Below are 22,733 nucleotides of genomic sequence, written 5' to 3'. Positions count from 1 at the left end.
AGCTGCACAGTGTACATGGGAAGCGCATGGTGAGGTCTCTGGGTCCAGATGTACCTTAACACATGGGGGAAGATAAAAGTAATGTGGGTTCTCTTGAGTCACTTGATCAGCTGGACTACGAATAACCAGTCAAGAGAAAGACTCTATTGTGTCTGCCCACTCCTTAGTACAGCAAGTAGTCTGGAGGGAATCTGGGTAGTCAGAGCAGTGCCCCTAATTAGCAGAATCTAATTAGAAACTTTTAAGTAAGTCTGAAAAATGTTATGTTGGGCTTTATATCCTTAAATAGAGCAAAGAACTGAGAATGGCTGCAGAGGTACAAAGTTTAATAAATAACACTTCGTACAGTCCATCCTTTTGGAATCTTAGGGTCCAAATACATCTTTCTTTCCATATTTAGCTTCTAAACAACAATATCAGTCACGCACCCACCTACCAGCATGCATTTATGTATTGCACAAATAAAAAGTTACTCTTCCTCTCCTCCCAAAAAGGGACATATGAAATCTCATGTGTCCATGTATGGAGGATAGTCATTCCTTTCCCAACATAGCCAAAATTCCCTTTGATATTCTGTAATCTAAAGACTAAACAATAATTGCTACCAATATACTGTGTATCAGATAGCAAGGAAAGGAGAGAGTCATGAAGGCAGCATAAGTCATTTGTGCTCACATTCTGTTGGCCAGAACTTAGATGCAAGTAGCTGGGTGGGCTGTACCCAGGAGAAAGATGAAAATTGTTCAGTGAACTATCACATTGCCTCTGCCGTACCAAAAAAGCAAAGTGTTTAGGAAAGAGGGACTTCTTTTTAAAAATTTTTTTATTTCAAAGATTTTATTTATTTATTCATGAGAGACACACAGAGAGAGAGAGAGAGAGAGAGAGAGAGGCAGAGGGGACTCGATCCTGGGTCTCCAGGATCAGGCCCTGGGCTGAAGGCTACACTAAACCGCTGAGCCACCCAGGCTGCCCAGAAAGAGGGACTTCTGATTAAGCATACATATTTATCTCTTATTTCCCCTAACCCTGGAATGATCCTCTAAAATGACAATAAAGGAGTAAAACAGGTTAAGAAAGACAAAGAAAATGAGAGAGTGAAAGACACTGAAAGAGAGATGTTAAAATTTTGAACATGAACATTGCATGAATCGATGGAGAAGTGGTAACTTTGGAAAGAAGATGACAGAGAAAATAGGTGATATCCCACCCTCCCCCAGCCTCTGGAAAACCTTATGTGTCAGAGGGACAGGGGCATTGACTAGCTATAGTCATAATAGTAAAGTGTGGCAATCATAAAATCCCAGGGGCATACAGTAACCTTTTGTTTTTCCCACCTTTGAAGATTAACAGGCGCCCTCCTGTGTTTGTGGGTCAGCTGGGGCTTTTCTCAGGCTGAGTTTGGCGAGGGTACCCCAGCAGGGGCAGCTCTGCTCCAGAAGTCCCTCATCCCCTCCCCAAGGCCAGTATACTAGGATGACTGTGCCTTTCTCATAGGACAGAGACATGGGAGCACCAGTGAAAATTTCTAGACCTCTTTAGGACCAGACTCAGAGTTGGCACACTGTGTTGTTCACACCTCATTGTATTGGCCAAAGCAAGTCACATAATCAAGGCTAAATTCCAGGGGTGGGAATAGGCTCTGGGTCTTAAGAGAAAGGAGCTGCAGTCACATGCCAAAGGGCATGGATGAAGGGAGGGATGAAGAATTAGGTCTATTTATACAGGACCATAGCAGGGCAGGGAGGATGGGCTGGAAATGAAACTGCTGCATTCAGGTCCTGTGAAAGGCAACTAGAATCCTGGATTTCTCTCCTATCCATGAACAGCAGAGGTGGGGAGATGATTGCTAAAACCAGCGGAATAAGTACAAGCCTGCATTTTGAAAAGTAGAGCACCAGCCTCCTTTCCTCATTTATCCCCCAGAACTCCAGCAGGTCTGGAGAAGAAACTGGTAGTCTTTTCTGGGGAAGCTGGAGAATGATCCCGGAGAGAAGAGCTACCGATAATGTTCCCTGGGGGCTGAAGCTGTGAGGGATTTGGAAAATGAAGCAAGGTTTCAAAACAAGCAATTATTAATTATATATGTAATTTACCAACACATGTAATTAAGTAATAAATAAGATAGGAATTAATAACAAATAGAAAATTATATATACAAACATCTTAAAATAGTAATGGATTAGAGATGGGAGTGGCATCAGCCAGGAAAGACAATTCTTTCAGGAGGTAAAGATGAGAAATGAGGTGATAGAGCAATGTGTGGCTTTAACTACTATTTTAAAATCCATTTTATGATGCAGAAGAGACAGGGCATAATTGAAGGTTCACAATCTTCAAGAAGCTAGGGATCTGATATCTACTAGAACACAGGTAGCTCTGGAGACTTCAGAAGGTTCAGGAGCGTGTGTCTCTGTTGAGGAACTTGGAGATTCTTAAGTTTCTTTTTGTTACGCTGCAACATCGTGGACTTATCTCAAGACACAGATAGACAAAGCCTGAAATCAACATATGAAATGCTAATAATTATTATATTTGAAGTGGGATAGGTGATTTTGCTCACTATGCTTTTCTGCACTTTCCAGATTTTACATAATAAATGTGTTAATTTCAATCTAGGGGAAATGTTATGTATCTATCCATCGTTCTCCTTATTTATTTCTTTCAGTTGTTCCTGGAAGGGCAGGTAGACCACTAAGGAAGTGGTACTTTAACTAAGTTGACACAATTTAAAACACCCTGTCTTTTTAGGAATAATTTTGCCTGAGGGGATGAATGGATGGTGGAGCAGCATCCTGAAAAGAACCATCCCTGTCTCTTCCCTTCTTCAGCTCCTCTCTCACTCCCTGCATCCTGCCCTTTCTTCCGCACATCACAGTTGTCTCAGCCTCCCTCTAGCTGTTTCACATGTTTTGTCTCTCACTCCCTCAGGCTATTTTCAGATCACCCCCTCCCACTGCTGATCTATTTTCATGTAAGGAACATGATTTCTGAGAGTCCTACTTCATTTTTTTCTCGTCCCCCTGTGGACTGGCCTGAATGCACACTGTCAGAGAATTATGTTGCACGGACTGCAGGGAAGGAATTAAATTACTAATAGACCATTCTCTCTCAGGACAAAGGGGAAAAAATGCAAATAAACACTGTGTCGCCTCAACTCCCTGCTATTGTACTTGGTACACTCAGACCCCAGAATCTCTGATTCTCAGGCTCTCTGGCCTCCTTCTTAGTCTCAAACCCAATGGACATGGGTTAGAAACCCCGCCCCTGACTAACCAGGTGACTTTGGGGACGTTCTTAATGGCCCTAAGCCTAGGAGCTCTTCTCCTTAAGATGGCAGTGATAACACCCCCACCACTGAATGTAAGGCAGGAAAACAGCTGCCCCAGCCAGAGGAGGGGCCCAGCACACAGCCCTTTCCAGCCTGCACTTCTGACTTGAGCTTCTTCCTACTTCTTCTGTTCCAATTTAACTAGCAAACTACAGGGCTCCTGTCACAACATAAGGGATGTCCCGCCCTCATTTCCACAGTCCTATCTAGGCTAAGCTCAGATGCAAGTGGAGACAGACACTGAGAATCTTAGCTATAAGAGAATGAGAGTTGCAGGATTCTCTGTTGAGGAAACCTTTCTCAATTAAAACAAACAAACAAACAAACATATAATAACCTTCCCAACTCCCACACTTCCCTGGATGATTGTGGGTATTTATTCTAGCCCAGATACTGTGATGGGTTCTTTTTATTTTAATCTTATTTAAGCCTCAAGAAACCCTGTGAGAAATTATCATACTGGTATTATAGAGAAGAAACTGAAGCTCGGAGAGGTTGCTCAAGGTCAATTGCTGGTAAGTACGGAAGACAGGATTTGAACCTACAAGAAATCTGTACTCTTTGTAAGCTCTTAAGTAGATTCCCTGCCATAATTTTACTAATTTCCTGTCCCTTTTGCAAGTAGGGACACAATAGGAAACTGAATGTAAAAGCACTAATCAATCCCAAACACTGACAACTCTAGTTATTACACTATTCTCTTTGAAAAGGCTCTTTCCCCTCCTTGTTTCTTGTTACCTTCTTCTTAACTTGTGACTCAGTGGATTGGCTTTTGGAATTGCCAAGGGATTCATTCATTCATTTGTTCATAGCTTATACATCTAGCAACCTATGATATGCTGGGACCTGTTTAAGACACTAAAGAGATACAGATATCAATGAAGTTACAGTCCGTGGAGAGAGAAATGTGAATGTGCTGTGACAAAGTCCTATGGGAGGGGAGCATCAAGGAATGCAAAATCTCTAGGCAAGTCAGAGTAGATGCATGAAGTAGGAAGTGTAGGCTGCAAGTACCAGCAAACTCAATACAGAATTTATTATATCACAAAACACAATGTCCAAGTCATGGTGGTAAAAGTTACAGTGTGGCCAGGGCACCAGCTCCATTGTTCTGCTCCTCTCAGCTCTGCCTCTTCTGTGGGCTGAATTTGATCTCAGGTTCCCTAATGACTGCAAGATGATGGCCAGCAGCTTCCTAGTTTGTGGCTGAGAGAAGACACAGAAACCTCTGTTCAGACTGTGGAAGAAAATTTCTTCCCTTCAGTCACTTCAGGTCGTGTGCCCACTCCTAGGACAATAACAACCATCTGAGACATTGTAAAGGAAGGAGATTCTTATGATGGGCTTCACCAAAAAAAAAGACCTTTTCCTTGAAATAAACTTCTCTTGAGTAATATGTGTGGTATGGGAAGTGATATAAAGGAAGAAGAGACTGGATGCTGGATGGGTAGCTAACAAGGTCCACAGCTGTAGGATTCAGAGAGGAAATGACATTTAAGCTGGTATTGATGGATGAATAAGAGCTCACCAGAAAAAGGTCAAAATGCATTTCCAGCAAAGGAGTCAGCTTGTATCTTTGTTCTTGCACCAAGGACCTGGAGTGGTAATTTCACAGCAGAAAACTGGAAGAGGCAAAGAGGGTTTTTAAAAAGTCAGGGCAAACTAGGAAGGGTCTTGCATCCCTTGTAGAGCATTTGTTTTTCATCTGCAGACAGATTTTTATTATACAGTAGGGAATGTGGAGAAAATTTCTCTTGGGATAATTAGCTCCATAAACTAGAGTGTAGGGAGTAGAGAGGCTAGTAGGATGAAGACAGCTACAAAGTTTTAGGTGAGAGGTGCCGAGTTTCTGGCTAAATCAAACTGGACATGGATGCAGAGCTAGGGAGGTAGAGGGGGTCTTTGGGAAGTCACATTAGCTTCTGAAGCCCCTCGTCAGGGTCACTGCTACATGGGAATAAATCCCTATGGGAGAGTGAGGCTAGTAGAGTGCACTTCCAACCCTCCGCCAGAGGGCCAGGGGCCAGAAATCCAAGTTGCATTCAGCTTCCTTACTCCAGGGTTTATCTGGGTCTGCAGTGTTTTTATCCTTTGCATAGAGGCTTCTAAGTTAATAATCTGAGACTTATGATCTCAGGAAGAGAGCCTCAGCACTCACCCAGTGGAGCATGGCATTCCTCTTTGGTTCATGCTTGGATGTTTCTTCTCTTCACTTTCACTTGACACCTGCAGATTGCTGATGTTACCAGGGGCTGTCTCTGCAGTTGCTGAGGCTCCTCTAAGAGGTAGTCAGGAGGTGTCTGGGGCTTGGAGATGGGGCCAATTAGAATATTTCTCAGGCACAACCACTAACAACAGTTAACAAAGGTGGTCTCTAATCTACTCCTGGCCCATGGTCTAGAAGTATAAACATTGGAGTATGTCTTCCTGGGTGGTCTATTATTTTAGAATTCTAAATCTTCTGGAGCAAAATTTTTCCACCTCAATAAATCACTAATCACTTCCCACAACTATTCTCTCAGATGGAAATTTAGCTTAGTCACAGAGAATTTATTAATGGGGGTAGAAGTGCTGGGTGGGAACAGCGTCCCATCCATGGCATAGCATCAGGCGGGGGAGTGCTCCTTCATGAATTTCTCTTCCATAATGGCTCCTTCCTGCCAGGATACACTGCCATGCTGCAGTGTCTCGTGTAGTAAAAAACAACCACCTCAACTAAGACCCCGTAGACCTCTTGCACTCTGCAAGTGCTGCTCCATTTCTCCTTCTCCTTCTTTAGGAAAACAACTCCAAAAAGCTGTCCAAACTCTCTTTTTCCTTCCTTGCCTCACATTCTCTCTTTAATCTGCCTACCCAGATTTCCATCTTCACCAGAGTGTGGGAACTACTCTTACCAAGATGGCAACCATCAGTGGTCAGTTTTCAATCTTCATTACTTAGCCCCTCAAAACCTTTGACACATTTGGTCATTCCTCCTTTTTGAAACCCTTGTCACTTGCTGGTCAGTATACATTTCTGGTCATCTGCCTATATCACTGGCATTTCTTGATATCCTCGGTGAAATCCTGTTCCTTTAAGTGGTCCCTAGAAGTTGGAGTATTCCAAATCTCAGCCCTTGAAACTCTTTCCTTCTCATATCTACTCACTCCGTGAACAAGCTAATCTAGTTCATGGCTTTAAATGCCAATCATATGCCGAGGACTCAAAAATGCGATCCTTTGGTTCTGGACATTGTGTTTGTTTATTCAACTACCTGCAAGATACCTCCATGTGGATATCTACTGGGCAACTGGTGATATTGTTTATCATCTGCTTTGTAATATTGTAATAAAGACAGTGTGCTCCAAAAGTGTGTATTAGTTACTTCAAGCTACAGATAGTTGTTCTAATCAGGAATTTGCACCACAGCTGGCTTCATTGCAGAAAGGCCATTCTCCAGAGGCAGCTACTACAAGCACTTCAGCTATCTTTAACTCTGATCAACACCAGACATTTTGCTAATTAGCAAGCTGAAGTCAAAAATGAGTTTTCATTTGTGAAATTAGTGGCTTGTTAATCAGCATAATGGATGTTAGAAATGGGCTTTCATAGGTCAAATTAGAGGTAATCAAGATATGGGAATTGGCTAAAATATTTTAGGGACATTCCCTATCTGCATAAAAACAGGGTATAAGAATCTAGCAAGGCTAATGGGCTATACATTTAAGGATAGTACCTGAAACTTGATTCTTAAACAGTTCTGTTTCTAGCCATTAGAACAATGGATTTCTGGATGTCTGACCCTGCCTTGGAATATGATCTTCTGCTGAATAGACTTCTTATGCAGTGCAGTGTTTGGAGCACTGGAAGGCCAGTGTGTTGGGACTACATCAGGCTTATAGAGCAGGTGTATAAATTGCTTTGTGCCTACTTGTTAATGACATTATGTCTGCATATGTGGTAAAATCTGATCTGAGACTTGCTTTCATTATAACTTGGTAATGAGGTTGTAGGGGCAGTAACTGATTCACCCATTTTCGACTTTTTCTGTGGCTGTAGTTGTATACCACAATGAACCTAAGAGTTGTGCATTATCAAAGTGGCTATGTCAGTTTTCATCACAGTTCAAACATAACATGGCTAAAATAGAGGTCTCTTTTCACCATCCTCCAAACTGCTCTGCCCAGGCTTTGCCTTCATAGAAAACAGCACCTACATTCACCCCCAGTCTCAGGCCTGAACTTAGCTCCTTGCCTGAACTTTTCTTCACACCCGCAGCCTATCCACCAACAAATTGTCTTGATTCTATCTCAAAGGCTATCAATTTGTACATTTTTCTCTATGTCCACAGTTCATCTCTCATCTCTGCTACTACAGTGGCCTCCTAATAGGCCTTCCTATATCCACTGTTACCTCTGGTCAGTTCCCATAGAGCTGTCAGAGAGTATGTCTACAATGTCAATGAGATCATATCGCTCTCCTGCTTTAAACCCTACAAAGTTTCCTCTTACACTTAGAATAAAATTTCAATCTGTTACCATGTCCTCTATGATCTCCTGTGATCAAGCCCCTGACCACCTCTCCAATCCCATCTTCTCCTTCTTGTATCACCCCACTCTTACAGTCTTCAGTCCTCTGTTCAAGCTCTCAAACTCCTTCCTGTTTTAGGGTCTTTACACTTACTGCTCCCTCATCAGAAATACTCTCTTTGCACCTTGGGTCACATGTCACATCTTCAAAAAGTTCTTCATTACCAGCCACCTGCTCTAATAGAGACCCCTTCTCCCATTCTCTATCCTGTTGCCTGATCTACTTTTCATATTAACATAGATCTTGTCATAATATATCTTTATTTGTTAAATATATTGTAATTTATTTCCATCATGAAGACAAAAGCTCCATGAGGATAGAGACTTGAATCTTGTTAGCTACTGTATCCCCAGTGAGGACAACAGTGCTAGGTACGTAGTAAATTAACACTCATTAAATATTTGTGGAATGAATGAATCATTCCAATATTCTTACATATTTCTGTTTTTCCCGTGTTGTGATGTCAAACGCATTGCAATTGGAAGCCAACTAGAGTGAGCTATCTCTTTGTGAGATGTGCTTATACCTATCCATTCATTCATGTAACTCATCTTTCTTGCTATGCTTTCTGTCCATCAAACCCTGTAGTACGTGAAGATGCAACTGTGAGCAAGCCAGATAGGTTTTCTTTTCTCATGGAATTTACCATCCAGTTGGAGTCATAAACATTAAATAGTAAGCAAATGATTACAAATTACTGTGAGGTATATAAGGAAAAAATCCATTAGAGTACCGAGATAGAGGGAACATTATAGAAGCTTTTTAGAGGCAGCATCTCTAAAGAGATGACCTTATGTTGAGGCACGAAGGATGAGAAAGAACAAGACTTGTAAAGAAGATGGCAAGTGCAAAGATCCTGAGGCAGGAAAGAAATCAGCCAGTTCATAGGCCTGAAAGATGTACATGGCTCAGAGCTGGAGCTGAGGGTGGGGGGACCACATTGGACATTGAAAAGAAAAACAGAAACTGAGCCACCAGGGAAAATGGATTGGATATGTATTTGGAGTCAACATGAAAGCAAGAACACCAGTTAGAAGACAGTCGTGATGGTTGAGCAGACTTGATGGAAGCTTGAGCTAATGTGATGATAGGGAAAAGGGAAAGACATAGCCACATTAGAAATATATTTTGGAGGTAGAATCAGTAGCAACTGGAGAAGGATAGAATGTGGGTAGCCAGGGCTATATACATGACAGATCTCCAATAAATAAGTGATTATGTTGTATCATGGCAGGGAAGGATGAGAAATAAGAATATTTCCTAGATTTTTTGGTATTTGCAATGGAGGGAAGTGCATCATTGTTTTCTAAGAACATGGGGGAAGACTGAGTGAAACAGCTTTGAGAAGGAAATTTACTTCCGATTTGAGCCTATTAAGTGTGAGATGGCTGCAGCACATCAGCTGAATGTGCAAGACCAGAGGAGATGCAACTAGACTGGAGATAGATAGCAATTTTGTATCTGTGGAGATACATATGGTATGTAGAGCAATGGGAATGGAGAATGTCACCCAGGAGAGACTGATAAAGAGGATGTATCCCAGAAGGTCCCAGAAAGTGTGACAATCTCAGTCAATTAGAAGGTGAGGGACTTAGGAGGAAATTTGACAGATGCAAATAAAAGGAAATCCAGGATAGTGTGGTATCCTGGGGACAAAAGAGGAAAGTGTTTCTAGTAGGAACTTTGTCAGGTTGCAGGCTGGTGAAACACTCAGAAAGATGAGGAGAGAACAGAACAGTGTCTATTGCATTTAGCAACATGGAGGTTGTTAACTTTGACAAGAGCACTTTACAGTTGAGTAATGGAGGTGGAAGTCAGACGTTGGGTGAAGAGTAAATTGGAGGCACAGACAATGGAGACAGCTTGTGTAGAAAACCCTTTTAGGAGGTTTGACTGTGAAGAGGAGCAGAAAAATATTGCAATAACTAGAGAAGTTGGTGGGGTTGAAGGCAACTTACTGGTATTTATTAAAGATGAGAGATTATATGATGTGTTTGTTACTGATAGGACTATTTCAGTCAAGGGAGAGGGAGATTGTGCAGAAAAGAAAGGCAGGCTGCCATTAAGTCAAAAGGGAGTAGAATCCAGAGAAGCAGAGATTGATTGTCTTTTGCTAGGAAGGGAGTTTTTATTTTATGGAGCTCAGGATATAAATAATACTTTTCCTATTTCTTTGTTCAGATGCAAATGTTGAGAATAATAGATGGTGAGTATTCCTGCACTTTCAAATGAGGCACAGCATCATTTATGCAGGACTTAGAAAGAGGTGAATCAAAACCTGTTTTTGCCCCCGTGTTCCATCATCCAACTCCAGGCAACATAGGAGAAGCTGGTAGTAACTCACTCATGGTGTGTTCCCCAAGACATGTGAGGACACGGAGGTGCTTTCCACTCCACTTCAAACCACTATGGGAAAGGCTTCATGTAACCGTTGGGAAGCTTGATTTGTATCCCCCGGAGCTTGGGGCACTCAGGCATCCACACTTGAAAAAGTCTACAGATGAAGGGCTGTGTGAAATGATGGGAGTAACAGAGCAGAGAGAGGTTCAGTGATAATGGCCTACATTTCCAAAGTTACCAGGTTTGCATCAGGGAACTGCAAGTGGGGAGATGTGGGAAGGGCCCAGAAAAGCAACTTATTATGTTGAGGCTTTAGACACACAAAAGGCTCCAGTGCTGTCATGCAATCGCACCAGTGTTGTCTCTGATTGCTCATCTCCTGAGCCCAGCTCAAGAGGATCATAAACAGGACTTAGTGGGAAAGAGGCCAAGAAGGAAAACAAAGGTAGGAGTGGAGAAAGAGGGAAGAAACCATTTCATCCTCCTGTATTCCAGACACTTGGGCATATATGAGTCTCTAGCTGACATGAGTGAGGGGGCAGTGCCTTGATATAGGACTGGACTACATATTACAAGCCATATATTTCATTAATGCCTGAGAGTGATGGGGAAAATGAGGATATGCCCCCCACAATGTCCAACAGTGAAGAAGAACAATTCCACAGAGGGAGAATAAAGAGTCAGTGGTGAGAAAGAATAAAGTTGCCTCCTGCCTGCCTTTTTCTCATTCCAGCTGTTCAATAAACTGCTTATAGTTTACATTTGTTTCTATCTTAAAACATTGTGATGTTTGTACTATTGCAGTCCAAATAAAACCTGTGTATGACAGTTTATAAGTACTGCCATATTTCCTGTTCTATCATATTTGAGACCAGGTTTGTGCATTGAAAAGCATCTAAAAACCTAGCAGGTAACAAAAATGAATGACACAAGTCAGGAGTAATAAAGTAGAGAGGAATAGGGACTAGGGAATGCATGACTTCTTAATATTTTAGAAATCCTCTACTGGTCAAACAGCATAGAAATGGAGACCACTAGTGACGGCTTTTGTGTTAGGCATTAGATACCATTCTTCCCCAACCCTGGACATCACAGGCCTATACTGCAGAGTGTGGCCATAGGATGGGGGCAGGGGACAAGGCCATGTGACATGCCCCTATCTCACATTCATACATCCTAAGCCATTTACTAGACAAATACAGAAATATTCTGAGATTTCCCAAGTCTATAATTTATAATTTCTTGTCAAAATTCTTGGTACAAATAGGAAAGCATCAACCTGTCATCTTAACATTAACAGGAGGATAGATGAAGGAAGAAACAGAAAATGTGCTTCACAAAAATCCTTTCTCCATCCTGTGCCAGATCCTGGTAATGAGCACCAATACAAGCCATTTGCTTTAGCTAGGAAACCACATCTTAAAAGGCTTCCGTTCCATTCATTAAATATTTACTGAGTGCCTACTATGTGCAAGAAAATAATCACAGGTCAGCTTTGACCTGAAGGATCTGAACTCTCTGGTGTATAATCTTGTCATTTGAAATTATGCCTGAGTAGCAATATGCTAGCCTTAAGCAAAATATCCTGTCAGCAAAATAAGAGCTTCCTCAACCCAAAACAAAACATATGAGAGAAATATAAAAACAGAATTTCAGAATGAGAATAGTCATATGCTAGAGAAAAATAAATGTAATTGTACCTCATTAAATGTTTGCTTCAAAGTAATTCCCTAAAAAGGAACCCAGGATTTGTTACTTTACATTATGTTTGAAAATACCACAGAAGCTTAGGTGTTAGGAGGGTCCTCAAAGGCCATTCATACCATGGTTCTATGTGAGGCAGGTATCCTCCTTAGAGTAGAGTCGCTTCTATATGGTTCATTCCACCTAAGTGTGGCCACTCATGACAATCATAATCAGGTTCTGGCACTGTGAGTTTTCTTAGACTAGATGCAAGCAAGTACTAAAACTGAGAAACATCTGTGGTTCTGGACAAAGGTAAAGGTTTTGGTTGTACAAGACACATGAATGTGGGTCTGAGTTGGTCCCTAACCAGGAAGTACCACGGTTATAATGACGGGTGAAAAGCACATCAGAGGTGAGGTCAACAGCAGAGGACCAACACATTGCTGGTCATAAAGACTGACAGCAAGAGTTAGAATCTAGGGCAGCCCAGGTGGCTTGGTGGTTTAGCGCCGCCTTCAGCCCAGGGTGTGATCCTGGAGACCCGGGATCAAGTCCCACATCAGGCTCCCTGCATGGAGCCTGCTTCTCCCTCTGCCTGTGTCTCTGCATCTCTCTCTCTCTCTCTTTCTCTCTCTCTGTGTCTCTCATGAATAAACAAATAAAATCTTAAACAAAACAAGTGTCAGAATCTAACTAGAAGAGAGAGTCCTACAGTAAGCAAGAAAAAATTCCTGAGGACATGAGAATAGGACACCCAGTATTAGGGAAAGAGGTCTTCTAAAGCACAGTAATATCTTTAACAAGATTTCCAGAAGTCAAACCTTGAGCAACCAGTAAACATCTCCCTGTCCCTTCTTCAGCATCCTCTTTGCCTGGGTCATCTTTGCCTGCTGGTGGGGTTCAGTTGTCATCCTTAAATTTTTTTAAAATGCAATGACTTATTCTTTAAATATTTTATTCTTTTGATTTTCATTATTCCATCTTTTCCTAGTTTTTACCCTATCTTTTAGCCCTCATTTTTAATGACTCTGCCTCTTTTAATTGATCTCTGAGTATCGATCTCATAAGGCTCAATGTTGAGGTCTCCCTTATTTCTTTCTATCCCTAGTCCTATGGCTCATGTCCCACCTATATGTTGACAACTGTGGATCTTTGTTTCTCCAGCCATGACCTCTTTCCTGAGCTCTAAGCTCATGTAGCTATTCCTATATGATTTATTTACTTATAAGTCAAATAGGGGTTTCAATAATTATATCCAAAACAAAACTCGTAATCCCCTCTATTGTCCACAACCTGCTCCTCCCAGTCTTTCCCCATCTTGATAAATGGCAATATAGGCCAACTGAAGCATTTAGTCAAAAACCCAAGAGTCATCCTTAATTTTCCCCTTTCCTCTCTGCTTCCCCACTCAACATCCACTTCATCAGCAACCCTTGCCATTTCTGTTTACAAAATGTTTCTGGAATCCATCATTTCTAACTACAGCATTACCACCCAGCTCCAAGCTCCCATTTCTTGGCCCCTGAACTTCTGCTATAGCAATAACTCCCCTATACTCCATTCTATGCCCAATAGCCAGAGGGATCTTTTAAAGAATAATTGATAACTTTGTTGCCTGAAAAAACCCTATCCAAAACTTACACAAGAGTCACCCATTCCACTAGGAATAAAACCCAAAGAGGCTTTGTGTGAGCTTCCACTGTCAACCCATCTGACTTCATCTGATACCCCATTCGCTTTCCTTTAGCCACATTGGCCTGCCTTCTTATCTTTAATAGCCCAGTCTCAGTCCTGAGTTATGGCTTCTTCATTGGATTTTCACCCCCCAGAAGGCTCTTCCTAAGACTGGCTGCTTGTTGTCATTCTGATCTCAAAATATCACCTCCTCCAAAGGGAAGGTCTTCCCCAGTACCCAATGTAGTGAGCTCTTTCTCCACCCTTGTGCCCTTCCTCTTGACCATGCACTATCTTTTTGTACTGTACTCTTTTCCTTAGCATACTTATCAGTATCTGAAGTCACTTATCTTGTGGATTGTCTATCTCCCCATTACTAGAATATAAACTTCAGGAGAACAGGAACCATATTTTGTCCCTCATTAGATCCCTATATCTGTACCTAGAATGCTGCCTACTAAACATAAGTTCTCAATAATTAGTTACTGAGTAAATGTGAACTTTATCTGCATATAGCTTCTACTCATTGATCTGCTGGAGATACGTTTAATAAGTCTGCTATTATTCTATTATTCTATTTGATGGCCCTTTAAATATTTGGAGGAAGTCTTTATTATCATGCAGCTATATCTGTGTGTGTGTGTGTGTGTCTGCGTGTGTATGTGTATGTGTCTGGTGTATGTGTTTCTCCTGGATATTTAAATCAATCTTTATATGAAAGGATTTCCACATACTTCACTATCCAGATCACCTTCTCCTGGATGTACTCCAAGAGAAGATTCTTCAAAGTTAATTCCACTGGTGACTAAAAATAAACTGAATGACACCAAAAATAGCAAAAAGAAAAAATGCATTCAGGCTGAGAATAACAGCCAACTCCTATCTTGGTCTAAAGTATTTTTCCGTAATGTAGAATTTAAGGCATAGACAATCTTAAAATATTTTCTTTATTCTTCTTTCCTATAGCAAATAGCTCTCCCCCAGGGCCTCCAAGCACTCAGCCTTAAACATGTATTATTTACTTTCTTGCTTACTACTTCCCAAGCTCTGATCTAAGAGAAGAGAACCAGAAGACAAAGTCTTTGATTGTATTTCTAGCCCTAGCTTCTCCTCTGACTTGAGACTTGTGCATTCAGTATCCCATATAGTTACTCCCCCAGTTGTCCCATAGGCACCTCAACTTCAACACATATTGGGGACTTCTCTTCCTACTGCTAACCTTTTCTCTATTATTTCCAGTGCCTTTAAGTGAGACCACCATGCCTATTGGTATCCAAGTCTCAAACATCAGAATCATTTTAGATTCTTTCTTTTTAAATATTCACTTCCAATCAATTTCCAGCTCTGCAACTATACCCTTCCCATCCCCTTTATTTTCACAGCCCTAACCCGGGCCTTCACAACCTCTTGGTTGTGGCCTCCTGAACTTGGCTTCTCATTTTCCCACCTCTGTCTTACTCCATGTAACCCCATCCATCTCCTGCACTGCTAGAAGTCGTGGTGACTTTCAGTGCGTCTCTTTTACAATGGTACCTAAACCTCCTAACATGGGGCCCAAGGCTTCCTTAGTCCTGACCTGTCTGCCTGGCCAGCGACATCCACCATTTTCTGAATTGTGCTTAATTCTAAAAATCTAAACTAAGAATTCCCCCTACACACCACACACTTCTATTCCCCATGCCTTTTCTTTTCCCTCTACCTGAACTTCCTTTTACACCTTTCTTCATGTAATACGAACCTTCAAGGCCGAGAGAAGCAGCTGCTTCTTCAGGGAGCCTTTCAAACCCTCTGCTGGGCTATCTATATCCTGGACCATTCTTCTAGCATAGTATACCATGTGATTCCCTGCCTAAGCACTCAACATTAGTTATAGAAATCATCTGTGTTTATACCCTGCATGAGCTGATAGCTCCTTAAAGGCAGGAAATGTCTTAATTATTTTGGTACCTATTCCCTAGGACCCAGGAGAGTCATCATCACACAGTAGGCATTCCACAAATGTTTACTGATCTGAAAGCCCCTTTGAGGTTGAAATATTATAAGAGGTCTCAATGTAGCACTCGTAGACCTAAAATACCATTGGAATACTCTTACATTACAAAATGAAAGTGTTTGTAGTTCTCTATCATTCCTAGCTCCTGATATTTCAAACCTTGTATTCAAAAATACTTCTAATATGATATCCCATGGCACGGCAGCAGGATTCAGGGGGCTTAGAGTGGCTAGTGCTGCACTGATATGTGATCTTTTTTACCTTGTTATCTGTGGCTAAACCATATTAAATAAGATAGATGATAAGATACGTGTCTAAGGCCAATACAATGAAATTTCATGTGATCTAACAGTAGACAGTTATTAAACAATAGAGTCCAAGATGCTATTGTTATTTATGTACATATCTTAGTCCTCACTACAACATTTCCACCTGGAAGACAAGGCTGAGGACTCATTTATCCTTGAAACTCTGAGAGTCTCTATCACAGTGTCCCACACAAAAAAATGACCTCCATAAATGTGCGTGGAATTGAATTGAGGCTGCTAAATGGAACGAAGCTGCTTTGAGGCACCACTTTTGTTTGCGATAGTCCTAGGAATATATGTAGTGACCACCTCTTCCTCCTTACAATGAATTTCCTTGTCAAATGCCTCTTTAAAAGGCAGGTGAAGATAATTGCAAGTCAGCTGGAAGTGCTGCCAAGATACGACCTCCGGGAAGGCCTGGAGACAAGTGGTATTGTGCAGTGCTGCTAACATGCAATGTCTATCTGATTCAAATAAAGAATCAATTTGAAATTAAGATGAGTAACGACATCAAGCACTTATAGTCATAGCAGAGGGCTTTGTTACCAGGCCCTGGGAGAGGTGGGGATGCCTCTCCTCCCTGCTCAGCCTTCCCTTATCCTGTCAGACTCCAGCTAGTTGGATTCATAAATGCTCAGCTCTTAAAGGCTGTGATCCTCCACAAGTATTTGCTAAGCAAAGCACAGCACCTCTGCTCCTTTTTGAATTCAACAATATCAGTTTTCCCCATCATTCATTCATTCACCTGGTCAAAAATCATCCATCAAACACAAGTCACAAGTGACAATTTAAGGAATTTACAGCTAATATTCTCCATGGTATTTCCCATGGATTTTCTGCAGGCACATAAAACACAGAAGTGAAGATGCTAGTCCAAGGGACATGGCATGCAGTTACATGAGGGGAAAAGGGACTCTTAGTTCAGAAAGTTCTCATTTTTCCAAAGTCTGCAGAATCTCCTATAGAGCTCTTGAAAAATAAATTTGTAGAAACTGAATATTAATTTGTTCGTGCCTTCATATAAGGAATTTGTGCCACGAATAAAAGAGAAAGAGTGATGATTCTGGATAACAGAGCAAAACAGGAATTCTCAAACTAGTAAAATCCTTTCTCTATGGAAGCTGACTTATAGGCACTGCTTCTAGAAAACATGAGAATCATATCTTTCTTCTCCTCCTGTCTCTAGTGGTAATAAACACTGTTGTGTTGCTGTAATATAATTGAAACAGAGACAGATATGGAACCCAAAGCCCTGATTTTCATACTTCTTTCGTTACTTAAAAGCTGACATTAAAAATATTATTTAACTTCTCCTAACCTCAGTTTCTTGTCTATAAAGCAGGATTATAGAATGTACCTTACAGCTATGAGGATCAAATTAATGAAAAAATACTTGCTTGATATTGAATCCTTGTTTGATCTAATTATCAGTAAGACTTGTTAAGATATAATGTTTGGGGGCACCTGGGTGGCTCAGTTAAGAGTCTGCCTTCAGGTAGGGTCATGATCCCAGGGTCCTGGGATGGAGGCCTACATCAGACTCCCTGCTCAGCAGAGAGTCTGCTTCTCCCTCTCCCTCTTCCCTTCCCTCCCTGCTCATGCTTGCTCACTCTCTCTCTCTCAAATAAATAAAATCTTTTTTTAACAGAAAAAAATATGTAATGTTGGAAATTCACAACATCTTTTCTTTTTCTTTTTCCTTTTTTGCCAATTCATGGTATTTGAACCAAAAAAAAAAAAATGGACTGAAAGTATCTGGAATTTCTATAAAACTGTTAGTCCACAAAAAGCTACTTTAAAAAATCTTCACTTCCACACAGATGAATCAGAGTTCAAGCAATCAAGTGAAGGGAAGCCCTGTGCTGCCACAGGTTCTGTGGTTTCTCAAAGCAAACAACATAGTTGCACTGAACATCTAATCAGGACGTGCTCTGTGCTGGGCACTAGGCTGTGCACTTGATATGCATCTTCCCTTCTAATCCTCAGTATAACCTAAGAATATTGAGCTCCTCAGCACAGCACCACGGCCCCCAGTGGAGTCTGCACATATGGCTAAGGCAGACCACAGACAGCCTGCTCTAAGAAGGAAGGCTTGTTATCCCAAGTCTGAACCCTGAAGGATGCTAATTAAGCAAGCAACCTATGTCCCTAGCAACCTTGTTTCCTTTTTCCTTTGTTCTCTCTCTTGCTCTATTGTGACTTCATATGGGGCCTTGTGGTCACCTGCTTCTCTCTCTTGGTTGCCTCTTCCACAGATGCCACAGTGATCTTCAGAACCTGAGCTTTTGGCCTTTCCACCCTCTGAGAATCCAGAGTACTTGGCAAATAACACTGCTTGCTTTCATGAGTTCTCTCTCAGGAGAATGAGAGAGCCTGGAAGATGGGAGCTACTCCTCATCTATACCCCTCATCATATCTGCTGGGTTGCATGGAACAGGGGGTTCCTTTCTCCTCACTTTCTATTGGGTGATTCTTGGCCCCTGCATGCACATTTACAATTATGTGGAGAGTGTTTAAAAATACCCATGCCTGTGCCCAGTCTGAATCCAATGCAATCAGAATTTCTGGGTTCGGGAACTGAGTCTCAGTTTTGCTAAATCTTCCAAATGGCCCTAAAGGCAGGGCTGAGAGCCAGAGTATTTGTGTTTATGTCCTAGTGTTTCTCTGTTGTCCCTTCACTCATCTCACTGAGTATAAGAAGACTGGCCTCCTCTTCTCTGGGTCTTCTGAACTGCAGAGCTTGCCTGCTCTGCTTCTGGCCAGGCCTTGAAATAAATAGTCAGTGCTCTGCCCTTGAGATCAAGGCCTGTAGTCCTCTAGTGCTGCCTGTGTCTCCGCAGGTAGACTTATTTAATTCTGGAGCCCATTGTTTGGAAACCCACTCTTACCCCAACCTAATACTGGATACAAATTCATTTTCAATGTAGTGAATTTGACATTTATATCTCCATTTGCCTGACAATATCCCATCAATTGATTTAGAATTTAGGAAGAAAAGATATTTATTATCTCCTTCAAGTCAACAGCATCCTCTTTTTCTTGCCTGGTGCCCAGGTCATATAGATGCTTAATAAATATTTGTTGAATGAGTCAATTCCCTATGCACTTCCAGTAATATCCATTCTCTAAATTTCAGTCTTACTTCTCTCTCTCTCATCCTCCACAAGCTACAGATGGTATAAATGCTGCAGTCCTTGTGAAGACTGAAAAAGCAGTCAGACAGATGTGTTGTTCATAGCTCCCTAGTCAGGCATAACTAAACATTTACATTTATTACCAATTAGAGGGGAAACAGACTGTAGTTTTATGCACTGTATGTGGCTGGATATATTTCTTTCTGGGATCTCACTAAAAACTTCAAATGTATCATTGGATCTCACTCTCTTTCCAGCTCGAACCTCATTGAAAATGCCATTTAAATAGAGGTCTATCAATGACAGCACAAATCTACACATCATTCTTTCACCCACCCATGGAATGCCATAGAGGGGGGAAAAGCAATGTCACAGAAGGGCAGCTGACCCAGTGTAATTGAATTGAACCCACTCTACTGAGAGTCTGTAGCATGTGCAGAATTGATGGAGTTATGGTAGTCTTTGTTGAAGGCGATGCATGTAAAATTGTTGATAGTACACAGTATACAACAATATGTGTGAGCCCATAGAATTCTGCTGTGTTTACAGCCCTTTTTCCATTGAAGATAAAATAGAATGAGTGAAAATAGTACTAGCAGTGACTTTGGAGTCATTTCCACAAAGCATCAGACTCAATGCCGAAGAATTCACTGAGTTCCAGCTAATTTACAGTACATCTCCCATATAAAGTACTGACCCAACCTCATCAGAAAAATCAAAGGAAAGCACTGGTTGAAGTATAGGCAATGCAAATTCTGGTCTCAGCTCCTGTTAACTCAGCTTTTTGACCTGCAAAGTCAGATGAGTGCCCCAGGAACTTTCACTAAGAAAATAATGAGATTTAAATTAAAGATTTAAATAAGGATTTCATCACAAGTTATTTATAATAGAGACAGTTTCAAAACCAAATGCCAACAGGGAAGGGACTGGTAAATATATAATAGAAAACCAAATGTCATTTAAAAATTGTGGTTTTACCATAATGAGGTATCACTTCATACTCACTGTAATGCATGACTATAACAGAAAAAAAATGCTGGTGAAAATGTGGAAGAATTGGAACTCTCATGCATTGATACTGGTAGAGATGTAAAATGATCCCAAAGCTATAGAAAACAATTTAGTACTTCCTTAAAAAGTAAAACATAAAATTAACCATGTGACTCTGTAATTCCTCTTTGGTATATTTCCAAAAGAACTGAAAACAGGGGGTCCCGGGAGACTCAGTCAGCTGAGCATCCAACTCTGGATTACAGCTCAAGTCATGGTCTCAGGGTCCTGGGATTGAGCCCTACATCAGGCTCTGTGCTTGGTAGGGAGTCTGCTTGAGATTCTCTCTCTCCCTATGATCCTCCTCCTGCTCTGGCTCTCTCTCTCTCTCTCTCTCTCTCTCTCTCTCTTTCTCAAATAAATCTTAAAAAGAAAAACTGAAAACAGGTAGTCAAAGAAGTACATGTACACATATGTTCACAGTGGCACTATTCATAATAGCCTGAAGGTGGAAACAGTCCCAATGCCCATTAATGGATGAATGGTCAAACAAATTGTGGCAAATGCATACAGTGGAGCCTTTCTAATCCATAAAGAATGAAGTACTGGCACATACTGCAACATGGATGAACCCTGAAAACATTACGCTAAGTGAAGGAAGCCGGACACAAAAGATCACATATTGTATGATTCCATACATATGAAATATCCAGAAGAGAGAAATTCATAAAGACAGAATGTAGATCATAGTTTCCAAGCATTGGGTTGGGGGGCGAGGGGCACGAGGGAAGAAAGGGTAAATACTATTTAATGAGTTGGAGGCTTTTTCTAGGAGTGACAGAAAGATTTTGGACCTAGATAGAATTGGTGGACACAAAATATGAATGTCCTAAGTGCCATTGAATTGTTCATTTTTAGATGAACAAATTTTTTTAAAGATTTTATTTATTTATTCATAGAGATGCAGAGAGAGAGAGAGGCAGAGACACAGGCAGAGGGAGAAGCAGGATCCATGCAGAGAGCCTGACGTGGGACTCGATCCAGGGTCTCCAGGATCACGCCCTGGGCTGTGGGCGGCGCTAAACCGCTGCACCACCGGGGCTGCCCTAGATGAACAATTTTATGTTATGTGAATTTTACCTCAATAAGTTATTTTTCTGAATTGTGATTTTTGTTTGTTTGTTTTGTTTTAAAGATTTTATTTATTTATTCTTGAGAGACATAGAGAAGAAGAGACATAGGCAGAGGGAGAAGCAGGCTCCATGCAGGGAGCCTGATGTGGGACTCAATCCCCGGATCCCAGGATCACGCCCTGGGCTGAAGGCTATACTAAACCCCTGAGCTACCTGGGCTGCCCCTAATTGTGATTTTTGAAAGATATTTACTGACATGGGAAAATTCACATTATGTACATATTTTTTGTTTTGTTTTTCTTCTTTTTAAAGATGTATTTATCCATGAGAGACAGAGATGGAGGGAGGCAGAGGGAGAAGCAGGCTCCGCAAGGAGCAGTCAGCCTCGTGCAGGATTCTACCCCAGGAACCTGGATCATGACCTGAGCCAAAGGCAGGCAGACGCTTTACCAACTGAGCCACCAGGTATCCTACGTACATATTGTTCAAAACTGGACTTATAATCCCAATTTTGTAAGCTTAAAAATGTATGTGTCTATGTATGCATATGTATATATGTATATATATAAACTCACATATATATTCACCCATATATATATTTATTCATATATACCATCTTCGCCCCACCAAAAAACTGAAAAGAAATTCAGAACTCTGATAATTGAATTATAGACTATTATTTCATTTTCAGAATATTTTGCATACTCCTTAAAATGAGCACATGCCAATTTTATAATGTGAGGGAAAAGAATATTATTGAATAAGAACTGGGTTACAAGTCTATCACTAAGGTTCCTCCAGCTCCACAGTTCTAGCGGTCTAAATGTGTTACATTTACTTGATTGCCTGTTAGATGTTGGGCAGGACCAGATGAGCCTTTTGGGTAGGCATCTAGGAAATGGTGATTTAAGGCAGGCAGGCAAGAGCGGAGCATAGAGACATTCAATATACAAACAGTTGCATAGGCAATCTGCATGCACAATTTCAGTCCTCATCACGTTGTTCATAAGTGGTGCTGCTAGAAGGACATACTTATCTGTTATCCAGCTCCAGAGCCCATTGTCTCTGAAGGCTCCTTTAAGAGTTATGGTAACATTCATGGCTCTCATGCGGACTCTTTCCATAATATGTGCATCTGAAAATAAAATAAATGTTCCCATCCTGCACAGCTACCCTAGCTGAATTCCTACATAACAGAAACTGAGTTGCTTGACTTTTTCTTTTTATTATTATTATTATTATTATTATTATTATTATAAATTTATTTTTTATTGGTGTCCCATTTGCCAACATATAGAAAAACACCCAGTGCTCATCCCGTCAAGTGCCCACCTCAGTGCCCGTCACCCAGTCACCCCCACCCCCCCACAGACTGGATAAAAAAGCAGGACCCATCTATTTGCTGTGTACAAGAGACTCATTTTAGACATATGGACACCTACAGCCTGAAAATAAAAGGTTGGAGAACCATTTACCATTCAAATCGTCCTCAAAAGAAAGCAGGGGTAGCCATCCTTATATCAGATAAACTAAAATTTATCCCGAAGTCTTTTTATTATTTTTTAAAGATAGCCT

The 22,733-nt window shown here is 41.1% G+C and overlaps 1 long non-coding RNA gene across 2 annotated transcripts in view; it reads left to right on the top strand.

The window, feature by feature from the left end:
- LOC144315226 (uncharacterized) overlaps positions 1 to 21,796 on the top strand; it is a 53,814-nt gene extending 32,018 nt beyond the window's left edge. The window contains exons 6-7 of one of the 2 annotated variants that reach the window (XR_013380974.1): positions 3,761 to 3,846; positions 4,490 to 5,212. This is a non-coding gene — a long non-coding RNA (uncharacterized LOC144315226). Of the gene's footprint in view, positions 1 to 3,760; positions 3,847 to 4,489; positions 5,213 to 21,470 lie in introns of those variants that run through there. The other variant, XR_013380975.1, reaches the window with a different exon arrangement.
- Positions 21,797 to 22,733: the final 937 nt, after the last annotated feature.

This window comes from Canis aureus, chromosome 6 (genome assembly GCF_053574225.1).
Source record: "Canis aureus isolate CA01 chromosome 6, VMU_Caureus_v.1.0, whole genome shotgun sequence".
NCBI classification, from domain to species: Eukaryota; Metazoa; Chordata; class Mammalia; order Carnivora; family Canidae; genus Canis; species Canis aureus.
Note: the sequence above shows the minus strand (reverse complement) of the source record. Positions and strands in the feature narration are given on the sequence as shown.